Source organism: Apus apus, chromosome 4 (assembly GCF_020740795.1).
Source record: "Apus apus isolate bApuApu2 chromosome 4, bApuApu2.pri.cur, whole genome shotgun sequence".
Classification (NCBI taxonomy): Eukaryota; Metazoa; Chordata; class Aves; order Apodiformes; family Apodidae; genus Apus; species Apus apus.
The window spans coordinates 30,392,486-30,403,401 of NC_067285.1; positions in this window are offsets into that span (position 1 = coordinate 30,392,486).

The following is a 10,916-nucleotide window of genomic DNA, read 5'->3' on the forward strand; positions in this document are numbered from 1 at the left end:
CAGTAAATTTTTCAGGTAAATTCAGATAAATTTTAAAAGTAATAATTCCTACTGAAGGACTGACAGAAGAATGACAAACTCAAGGCTTCCTAAGACACCTCTGAAGCAAGAAGGCCTCAGCTAACATGGTTTAATTTGGATTATCTCCTGTCAAAAAGGGCAGCTAACTGAAAGTGAAAAGAAAAAAAACAAAAGCACAAACTGGAACTATTAGAGCTCCAGAGAACTGGTCCAGGGAGGATAACTTCAATAAATGGCATCTTACCTAGAGAGAAGGCATAGGGGAAACAGTACCAGTCTTCAAGAACTGTAAGAAGTTACTGCACAGAGAAAGGAATGAATTGTTCTGCATACACATTAGACAACTAAAAGAGGTAACTAGGCTTAAATCCATCAAGAGCTACTGCTTTAGATATCAGGAAAAGCAAGGCCAGCTTCATACTGGCAGCGATTTCTGTGGGAGAGCACAGCATTTTGGGAACACGTGCACTGGGCTGCTGAAACAAATTACAAGACAGGTACCCAGATATTAAACAGCCTCTGTTTACTTTGATAACTTCTTGGGCCCCAGGACGTAGAATGAAATCAAAAGGCTAACTGAAATCCTTCCACAGCCGCAGAGGAGATGGCTGAAAAATAACTATGAAACAACCATTCAAGAGGTGCCATTTCCTACACTCTGATACAAAACTAATGAAAACAATAAAACCTTTTCACATACAAGTGCATGTAAAGCTCCAGTTCCCACTACACTGCTCGATACAAGTATTTTGCGTTCTCAATTCTATCGAAGCTTAAAAGCCAATGTTGTGGGCTAAAACTAAGCACAGAACTTTTCACTCTAGCAAAATTGTTAATGACCATCTGAAAAAAACCCCACAATTAAGAACATTTGTGTATTTGTAAGTATTCATTAGACTACTGCTTACAGGAAGCTTGAAGTTCATAATGGTTTACCTGTACAGGAACATTCAGAAGAGTTAAGGCATATCAGTTTCAGTACACACTGAAATGCCCTGGATCTTTATGCAGGGGAACAGTCCTAGTCAGATGCAAACCAATGTTAGATTCAGGCAGCTTGGGACCTGAACAAGAAACCCCCACTTGAGAATCAAAATGCACTTTAAATTACTAGATATTGATTGTAATTGCTTTGCTTTAACTTCTCTGGATACCCTCCTGATGACAAGTCCTCTGCTTTTAATTAACTCTGCTTTTACATGAACATGCCAGTCAAGCACATACCATAATTTTGAAAGGGTAACCTTGCTGACAAGAGACAGACCTGTGAAAACAAGCCACAGAAACAAATGGCTAGAGAAAAGAGTCCCTCCTCCACGTCTCCTTTGCCCTTGGTTTCATAACAAGCAATGCAGGTCCCTCCAACTCTAGGTTTCTGCTCACTTGGCCTACACAGTATTTTGGCAACTGCCATTTGGATTAGATTTCAAATCACTGATTAATCTTTTAATTTCTTCACTTCAGAAACCCTTCCTACAGGGCCTTCCAAGACAAGTGAATTACAACAGTGCCATAGTCACACCTTTCATAAACACGCTTTTGTCCCAGAGATCACCAGAATAATTTTTAAATCTTCACTTTATAATAGAAAATGAAGTAAAACATTGAATAAGGCCTATAAATCCCTTCCTTGCCAGCTTCAGGAGTTTAAGGATAAAACATACTCATGTGGCATGGCCAGTGATCAGAACAGCACCTAGTTAAAAAGTTACCTTATTTTTGGAAAGCCATAGTTGCAGGATGTGTAGTTCTAGGTTACTAGCAGCTGTATCAGCATACAGATGATCTAGATGTGTTCTCTACTCTGCAGATGGTGCAGCAGCAGCTCCTGAGGGTACAGAGAGGAAATTTAGAGGCTATTCACACAAGCCATCCCAGAAGGGGTCCTCCTGGCAAGGAACACAGCTGGTGTGCTGAACACCCCAAAACTGACTAAAAGGGAATTATCACTCTGAGTAAACGGAGAGGGGAGGGGGATGCAAAGTAATGTTTGGGTTTCTCTGGTTGGTTGGTTTTGTTTGCTTTTGTTGTTGTGGGTTTTTTTGTGCTTTGGTTTTGTTTGTTTCGTTGGGGTTTTTTTGTTTGGTTTGGGTTCTTCTTGTGGTTTTGTTTGGTTGGTTGGTTTTAGTGGTTTTTGGTTTTTGGGGGGGGGTTTGTTTGCATTTTTTTAATTTATTTTATTTTTTGGTGGTTTTGTTGGTGTTTTTTTTTACAGAAGCTGCTTAATCTGCAATGGAGGAAAATCTCAAAACATAAAGCAATTCTAAGTATTTGATCAACTACTGTCTTGTAACCTGTGGTCCAGATTTGTAAGCATCCTTCTGTACATTTGCAACCTTTACACAATTTGTGTAGGAGGAAATGAATGGAAATGGAATGAAAGGGCCAAGTAACATGTCCAAAGTTCATTGTCTTCTCACATGTTTTGTTAACTTGCTTGTAGAAAATGTCCTTTAATGATTGAAGAGGAAAAAAAGTGAGGAAAGCAATCAGTATGACTAGAGTTTAATTTAAGCAGATGTATTACATACCTGTGCACTTACAAAGTCTAAAGGACATTTGTCTTCAGCAGCCCTAAAAGGCAACACTTTTAATTTAAAAGTTAAAATTCAACGTTTTGTGAGAGAGGCAGGAAGACTGAGGCTTGTCAAGTGCTGTTTGACCACATTATGCAGGGTCATTATACCTTCTCTTAGATTTGTGGGAAAGGGAATAAGATTGCTTATGCTACAAAGATTTTCCCCAAGATGCCAATGAAGTACAGCAATCCCCCTGTATCTTCAGCTTCTACCTGTTGAGCACATGACATGGCTGTTACCAACCACATCATAGGCCTGCTGATTTCCCAGTGGGACTCAGATCGTACAACACTGTGTCAGTTGGATGCTCTAGAAATCATCACTTCCCCTCCAGTAAATACCTCTTAGTCTTTGTAAAGACTGTGTAAAATAGCTCTTGCAAACATGGGCCGATTACTTCAGCTCCAGAGCAAAAAAGGTGACAATCTCAGTATATCAAAGGCAAGTATTTTGTTAAGGTAGTCACCAGGTAGAGCATGAATACTGGAGATGGCTCCTCAGAAGTGGTTTTTGCTTATACCCTGCTGACAATTCTGTTTCTTGCCAGTAGTGGAACTGAAGTTTAATGGCACACATTCATCAGGGCAGGAAGCAGCATAATGCATTCCTGTGAGACTCTGCAGAGTACAGGCATACACTTTTCATCTTGCTTGAGTATTAAGTTCATTTAATAGAGTTGAGTTAGCTTTTCCCTCAACTTACTTAACTACATTAATATACTGAGGAAGGCATTTATTTTCTGTCAATGAAATGGAGAGGCTAATAGTAGCAGTATGAAACAGCCAATGACCTAAGTTCATTTCAGTGCAATCTCATTTCAATGCAAATGTTGGCTATTTTTAATGTATAATGCAGTTCTGTCACTTCAGTTGCAGCCTTATTTTCAGTACTTCCCTTAGCCCAGTCTTGGCTCTCCACAGGCTGAGAATGTGATTGTAAATCACAATGCATTTCTGTACTCATGCTTATGTATTGTTGGCAATACATGCTAAAGAAGTTCACAATTTACCTCCCAATTTCTGTAAAGTGTCCCAAAAAGCCAACTTAATTTAATGTTGTACTGTCATGACAAACTCAGTTACTGGAGGAACAAAAGGGAAATGAAGATTCCACAATGGAGAAGGTTTATTTTAAGCCTGTTAAGCTCCCACCAGGACTTGTCTAAATATAGATTTGTCCACTGTAAACATCCTTAGTCTGCATTTAGTACAGACGCTCACAGTTACTCAGCAATGGCAAGCAGGCTTTACGTGAATGCCCAGGCCCACAGTAACTCTCAATTACAAAAACTGTTTCTTCAGATACTGATTAAGTGGATTTTTGCATCCAAAGAGAAACAATAACCAAGAAATGCTTACCTCCTTCCATTGGCATCATGCCTTTGTCATCTAAGCTCTGAAGAAGAGAAGCAAGCTCACCAAGGGGCTGTAGCTGTCAGGCCCAGCTCTTCAACTCACCATGGTCTGGCAAAGGACAGGTGAGCAGGGGCTGCACAGATGAGTTCCTCGAGCTCCTGCAGCAGCTCACATGTGACAAGGCAGGAAACAGCCAGCATTGGGCAGGTTTGGGTCATTGTTCTGCCACTCAGAAATCCTGGCATCAGTACCATGTTTTCCTGCTGACTCCTGTCCTCTGCATGTTAATGCTTGCTCTGCCTCCAAATCATCAGTCTTTGTATTCTGCAGCATAAATGCTGCTACACTGGAACAGTCTATCTCTAGTACTGGTAATCTCACTGCATCTGCAAAGAGCTTGGACAATTTACCAACAATAAATTAGATTAAAATGTACTTGCTCTGACAACTACAATGTAAATATACCCAGTGTGTTCTATCTTTGCAACGTGATACTCTCCAAGTTAATGTGAATCATCCCCCCAGGGACTGTGAAGAGAATGGGAAACCATTGTTTATCGATCATTTGAGCTTCCTTACCAAAAAAGTACAAATACAAAAAAGATGTTTTCACTGAAACAACTCGGGGACTCCTCTGTAATCTCCCTGTAAACCAGACAGATATGTATTACTGTACAAACTTAATTTGGATTTTGGGCTTTGCGACTTGTAAGAGTATATGGCACAGACTGCCAGACAAAAGGGCTGGGACACTGCGTTTCAGGAGGCTAGCAGCCCAAGATCTGCCAGCCCTGTGCTCCTGTGCTGACCCAGAGTCAGAGCTGTGCAGGGTCAGCATTTGGAATAGTTCCAGTCCTCAGTGAAATAGCTGAACCTCGAGCAGCTGAACCTGGAGATCTTTGACACACATCATCTACTCACTAAGTTAAGTAACAAGATCTATATTTGAAACCTCTGCAATCTGTTTTGTGGACTGTCACTGGGACCCTGGACTCAGGCACCCCCATCTCCTGCTGAGTCCACTCCAGGACTTTCCTGGTTGGTACGTAACTACCACTTGAGAAGCATGGGTTCCATATACATATATAATTCACTATTATTATTATTTATTATTTCATTAAACTTATTCTAGTTTTTTCCCCAACCTTGAAGACCATCTCCCTTATTCCCCTTTTATCTTCCCCTGGGAGGGTAGTGGGGGGATAACAGAGAGCATCCATCACCTGGTTATTGGCTAAAACTGAAACAGAATTTTAAAGTTGGATAAGTCAACAGTGAATTAAAGCTGCACTTGCAAAAAAATAATTATTTTCCTTAAAGGGCAGTTTTCTGCTTTAGGGTAGGCTGACAAACCACCTTAAGTTTCTCCAGTCCAGAGATGGAAAACATCCTTAATGGCTTCCGTTAACCTATCTTTGAAGTCCTACAGTAATTATGTAACTGCTCTGGAAACAGAGGAGGCTGCAGCCAGGAACCCAGCCTCTGAGCAGGCACTTGGGAGGGGAAACCAAACAAAAAAGTCTTTGCTGAATCCTTGCTCTTTGCTGAGACTTCCCCCCCCCACCTCAGCCTTAGGCCAACTTGGATGGGAGAGCTGTAGCAAGTGTCAGGCTTTTATTGTCTGCTCTATTTTTGGGGATTTGTTGTGGAGGAAGAAAGCAAAGCCTGAGCATCATGTGGGCAACTTTAGTATCAGGGCATAAAAGCTGAGAGAACAGTGCCCTGGCTCCTTTTTCCCCTGTGGGAATAATGATGCTGTGCCTTTCACTGAGTTCTGAGGTCTGAGGATTGGAGGAAACGTTCAGTTTAGAAACCACTTTAACATTTTCAAGGTGTAGAAGGTGTCCAAGTTCATTTCGAAGCCCCCTCATCTGTTTGGTTCTCACTTCTGTTTGTGCAAGTCCAAAATAACCTCACTTCTGTTATTTCATCAGTGTGAACAACAGCTGACCCACAATATCTACTTAAGTGCCAATTTCAACCCTCAAAAAGTCCAAGTCCTTTTTGGAATTGATTAAAGGTTCATTGATGTTTGCTGAAATAAATCTTAAAAGATTCCTTCCATTAATACATTTCAAATAAAATCAGGTAGCAATTCATAAATGCAAGTGGCAGTGCAGCAAAAAAAAAGCAAACCATTACAAATTCTTCTTTCAAGAAGTTTTAAAAATAGGAATTTGGAAGATAGGAAATAACTGACAAGCATGTGGGAATATGGAGGTTGTACTGACAACAGATGAGATTACTACAGCATGACAGCTAAGCTTGGCAGGGTCATCATAACCTGTAAATTACAAGATATTTGTATCATTAGAGGAAAAAACTTCGAAATATAGTTCTGCAGTGGTAAAGGAAAGCTGCTTCAGTATTTTCAGCAGATTGCTAAAATGCAGTACGGACCAAAGAGAAAGATTTGCAAGAGAAGCAAGGAGCAGGCAAATAAACCTGGTGGCATGTTAACCAAAATAATAACCACTAAAAACCAAAACAAACCACCAAAACCAAACCCCGTAAAATATCAAAACCAACAAACACGCAAACTGAACAATGAAAGCAAGAGGTTTAAAGGTATTTTAATTATGCTGCACACGCACACAAAAGCTATTAGGTTACAATTTTGGCTGCTTGTGCCAGCATAAACCACTCAAGTTGTTAATTTTGTAGCCTGAAAGACTATCTCAGTCACAATCAGCTCTCATTGTGTATAGTTTATTTAACATGTAATGGTTTGACCTAGTGAATCTTTACCAAATCTCAAGCAAATTTTATTATCATCATTAGGCTCCTGACTCTGATCAATTAAACATCAGGACTCCCTGGGAAAGAAGCTAGCTTACTCTTAAGAGTTTTCTCCAAAGAGGTAACCTGGGAAAACAGGGACATTTCTTACATTTAACGGAAACCTGAAACTGAGAGTAAGTTTCAGAATCAGAATATTTCAAGTATCTCAAAGGAACAGAGTTCTGTAGAGACTGAGTAAATTGAAAGCATTTGGAAAAAACTATTTAACTCCAAAAAAAAGCTATTTAATTCCAGCAAAAACACTGCAATCTAGTCCATTTCCTGTTAGAAAACAAGCTGGACTTTCCCCTCACTCAGTTTTCAGGCAATGCAGAGGCAAGTATTCTGCCCACATTGTGCTCTCTTTGCCCTTGTTATTCCATTGATGCATCCCAACTGTTTTCACATATTGCTCATCATGATTTTGTTCATTCTTCAAATCAACATTCTGTAAAATGTAGGGTTAAGTTAAGCTGTTAAACACCAGAACAGAAACAAAGTTTTTCTTTCCTTGCCTGACAGTCCTGCCCTGGAAACAGTGGTCCATGCTGAATGTTAAAAGTTCAAAGTGTAAAAAACCCTTTAGGGGTTCTTGCTCTTTGTGGTGTTCCCAGAAGCTGATTATTTTTCCTTCATGTTTTTCTTTCCATTTTCTGTCCATAAGCCTCTTCCCCATGGATCCTCTGCAGATACAGATAGGAACAAGCCTGAAACAGTTTAACTCTGAAACACAAGTCTCTCATGAGTGTCTCCACTGGTCTCCAGCTTGCACACTGGCAGTGCTAAAAATCTGCTACAGTATGCAGTCCAAAAATGGGTTTGTTTTTTACTTTCTCTTACAGATCAAAGAGATGGATAGAGCTAAGAAAGGTGGCAACACTGGCAGGACATTAATGATATTTCTAACCATGTTTGCAGACACAGACTTCCCTTGCAGTAACTATTTTCAGAAAAGTAATAAAGTGATTAAGCTCCAGACAAGCTTAGTGGGGTTAGTGCTGTCAAAAGACCACATTTTCCTAAGAATCTAAGCAAGATTTGGGTTGAAATTATAGTTAATGTAATTTTAGTGCAAGGGACCATAATTTCAGCTAGGTGGATTCCTAGATATACTGTAAAAGTCAAAGCTTTATTGTGGAATCTAGACTCACAAAAATTGTTCTTGAAGCACATTATCCTGTAAATCTGGGAGATGGCTGGAACAAGGACACACAATTCACAGAGCATCTCTGGGAAGCTTGGGCTGTTTCAGCTAAAAAGATAGGGTTCCCCTCTTAATTCAGATATTCATTTCAGTTACACAGAGTCAATGCATATACACTTAATAGTAGGAGATGCTTTAGTCTACACAGAAGATTTTAAAGAAATGTAATGATTTTTCACAATATGAAGCAGTTAACTTGAAAATCCTTAATTATTTTCAGGAATTAACAGTATTAAAATCATCCTTAATTAAACACTAAAGACAACAACAAGACTAATCCTAGAGTTCCTTAACAACATGAGGAATGCAGTAAGTTTTAATAGGTTTAATTCTTTAGTATGTTGTCATGGCTAGCATGTGCTTTGGAAAGACCCAGCAAAATAAATTTAGATAAAACTTCTGATAGTTACAGTTCACTAAATCTGATACAAAAATCCCTGTGCAGAATAGATTATTTTAAAATTACACAGAAATAGGTCCTGAAAGCAAAAACAAAAGACTGTATTAAGTTTTAAAACCTTAATAATTTTAATCACTCATACACAGAAACTCATTTCTAGCTATGGTTTCTGTGACAAGATTTGGCCAGTATGTAACACTGCAGCTGTGCATATGACCATATTTAGGAACTTTTAATTTTTCTATTGCCAAGGCTGTGCTGTTTTTTTACTTACATCAGGGCCTAGAAAATCGATTCGTCCAAGAGGTAGATCCAGATTTGCAAGCCCTGCAACAGCAGGGGACTAACCCCAAAACTCACTGCCAAACTTTTCTTCCCACTTTGCTCAAGTATATTCTGATACATAAATCATAACCTACTTCATATAAAGGGTACTTCATTGCCAAGGGTCCCTTTCCCTACTAGTAAGCATGTACTTGTAGACTCCTTTATCTGGCAGTGCTCTCTAACTGCTCCTACCTTTCCAGCAAGTAAATCTCTCCAAAGTTCATCAGCTCTCAACTCTCTAACTGGAATTTGCTTTGGTACTTTCTGGTGCTAGCACTGCTGTGTAAGAGAAACAAACTTCATTACTCTTATTCAGCTCAGGGCTGTTCACAGCCAGTAGACTTGTTTTTTGAGTCCTAGCTAGGCAGAGGAAAGGGCTACTCAAAATATATCTGAATACCTGTCCTATTTTCTGCCTCTTTATTAGCCTCAAGTGCCACTTTTATCTTTCAAGCAGATCCAGGCTCAGAAAATCCTTAGGACACCGGTTCTGGGCTAACTAACCATGGTGCAACTGTCCCAGTGCAGGCAGCTATACAGAAAGGGGAATATAGAGGGCAGTTACTAAAAAAAATATATATTAAAAAAAAAAAAAAAAAGAAAATAAGTAACCACCCAACCCTTTTTGCTATCACCATGACTACAAAAACTCACATAAAAGGGATCCAAAATAATGTCATTTCATGATGCAGATTAGCGAATCTGTATATTCCAAAGAAAGTCAGGTACCAAGAGCCAGAGAAAAATTAAGACAATCTTTAGGAAGAATGAAAAAAAGGCAAGTCACAGCAGATTTTACATTCCCACCTGCAGGCAGAAAGATAACAGTACTCACTGACCTCCACTTAATTTTTGCTGGTGACAGCCAAGACAGCATTAAGATTCACGATGGAGTTGGTACCTGTTTCATTCTGCAGTAACTGTCAGAATGCACTCAGATCCAGACCAGCAACGGCCCAGTTTGCAATCCTGCTTTTTCACACTGGATTCAAGAGGTCTTCATTTGCAGGAGCAAATCTAGAGTGTGCTTACAGGGACTAAGGAAGAAAGGAGGTAGGACTGGTATACTCCTGAAGTTCAGCCCCAAAAATACATTTCTCACTGTGATTGCATGAAATAAAATTCCATGCCATGTACTCTAAAGGGGAACACAGGGCTCTCTACAATACTATGATCTCTGATCACAGCTATCTATGCCCAGATGTTCTGTGAGGTTGCTCCAATTTCTCCAACTCACATCTAGTATGGCAAAGAAAAGCATTCATACTGTGAAGTTTACATCAGTCCATTAGACATCAGTGTTTCCCTCCTCAATAGGAAGGATGGAGATGGTCACACAACAGATACTTGACACTCCTGGAGGTAACTGTTCAGGTTTCATTAAATTCACATGCCAGATGCTGTTCAAGCCTCAGAAAACAAAAAAATATGGGGCATACTTGTACAGCATTTTCACTAATATAAAGAATTTGGAACTAATCTTGTTCCATTCTGCAAACACAAGCCATATCTTTATTCCTCATTGTAATCACTCCAATCAACTCTTGCTCCATATCTCCCAAAGACACAAAAACAGTCTGTCACAGCTGGCATCACCACCAGTTCACTGATTAGCAGGATGAGACTTTTCCTCATGCAGTGAAGCCACAGCTGATTTTCATGAAGAGCCCTGAGGCTCAAAAGCAAGGTTCCCATCTTAGTCTCCTCAGCAGTTTTTCTTTAGTGTTTGCTGCATTGAAGTGAACCAATGGTCTTTACACATACCTTCAGTCCCCCTGTGGGGAATGCAGGACTAACTTGAACCTCTTTCTGCTGCTGGACTGTACCTTGAAAAGTATAGAATGACTTCAAAAGCACATGGAACACATATCCAACCCAGCATCTTTACATATAGGAATGATTAGGCTTATTAAAATTGCTTACTTTGCAATTCTTTCTCCTGCTTTCAGCAGTTTAAGTTCTCAACCAATGAGTTTATCAAGACTCAGACACTGAATACAGGTTACACGTTAGTAAGTGCTACTGAGACTTGAAGATGTAAGGCCAGAAACTTGGCAATACAGCCAGATTCAGGAAACACGACTTAGAAAAGCTACAGAGCATGCCACACAGGTGAGCTCTGCTAAGCTGATGAAGGAACACCTATAACAAAAAGGTGACAAAACCAGACTTCAAAAGGGATGACACAATAAAGTAAGCACAGAATTTTCACAAACACATACCATAATTTTCAGGCATCTAAAGTTTAC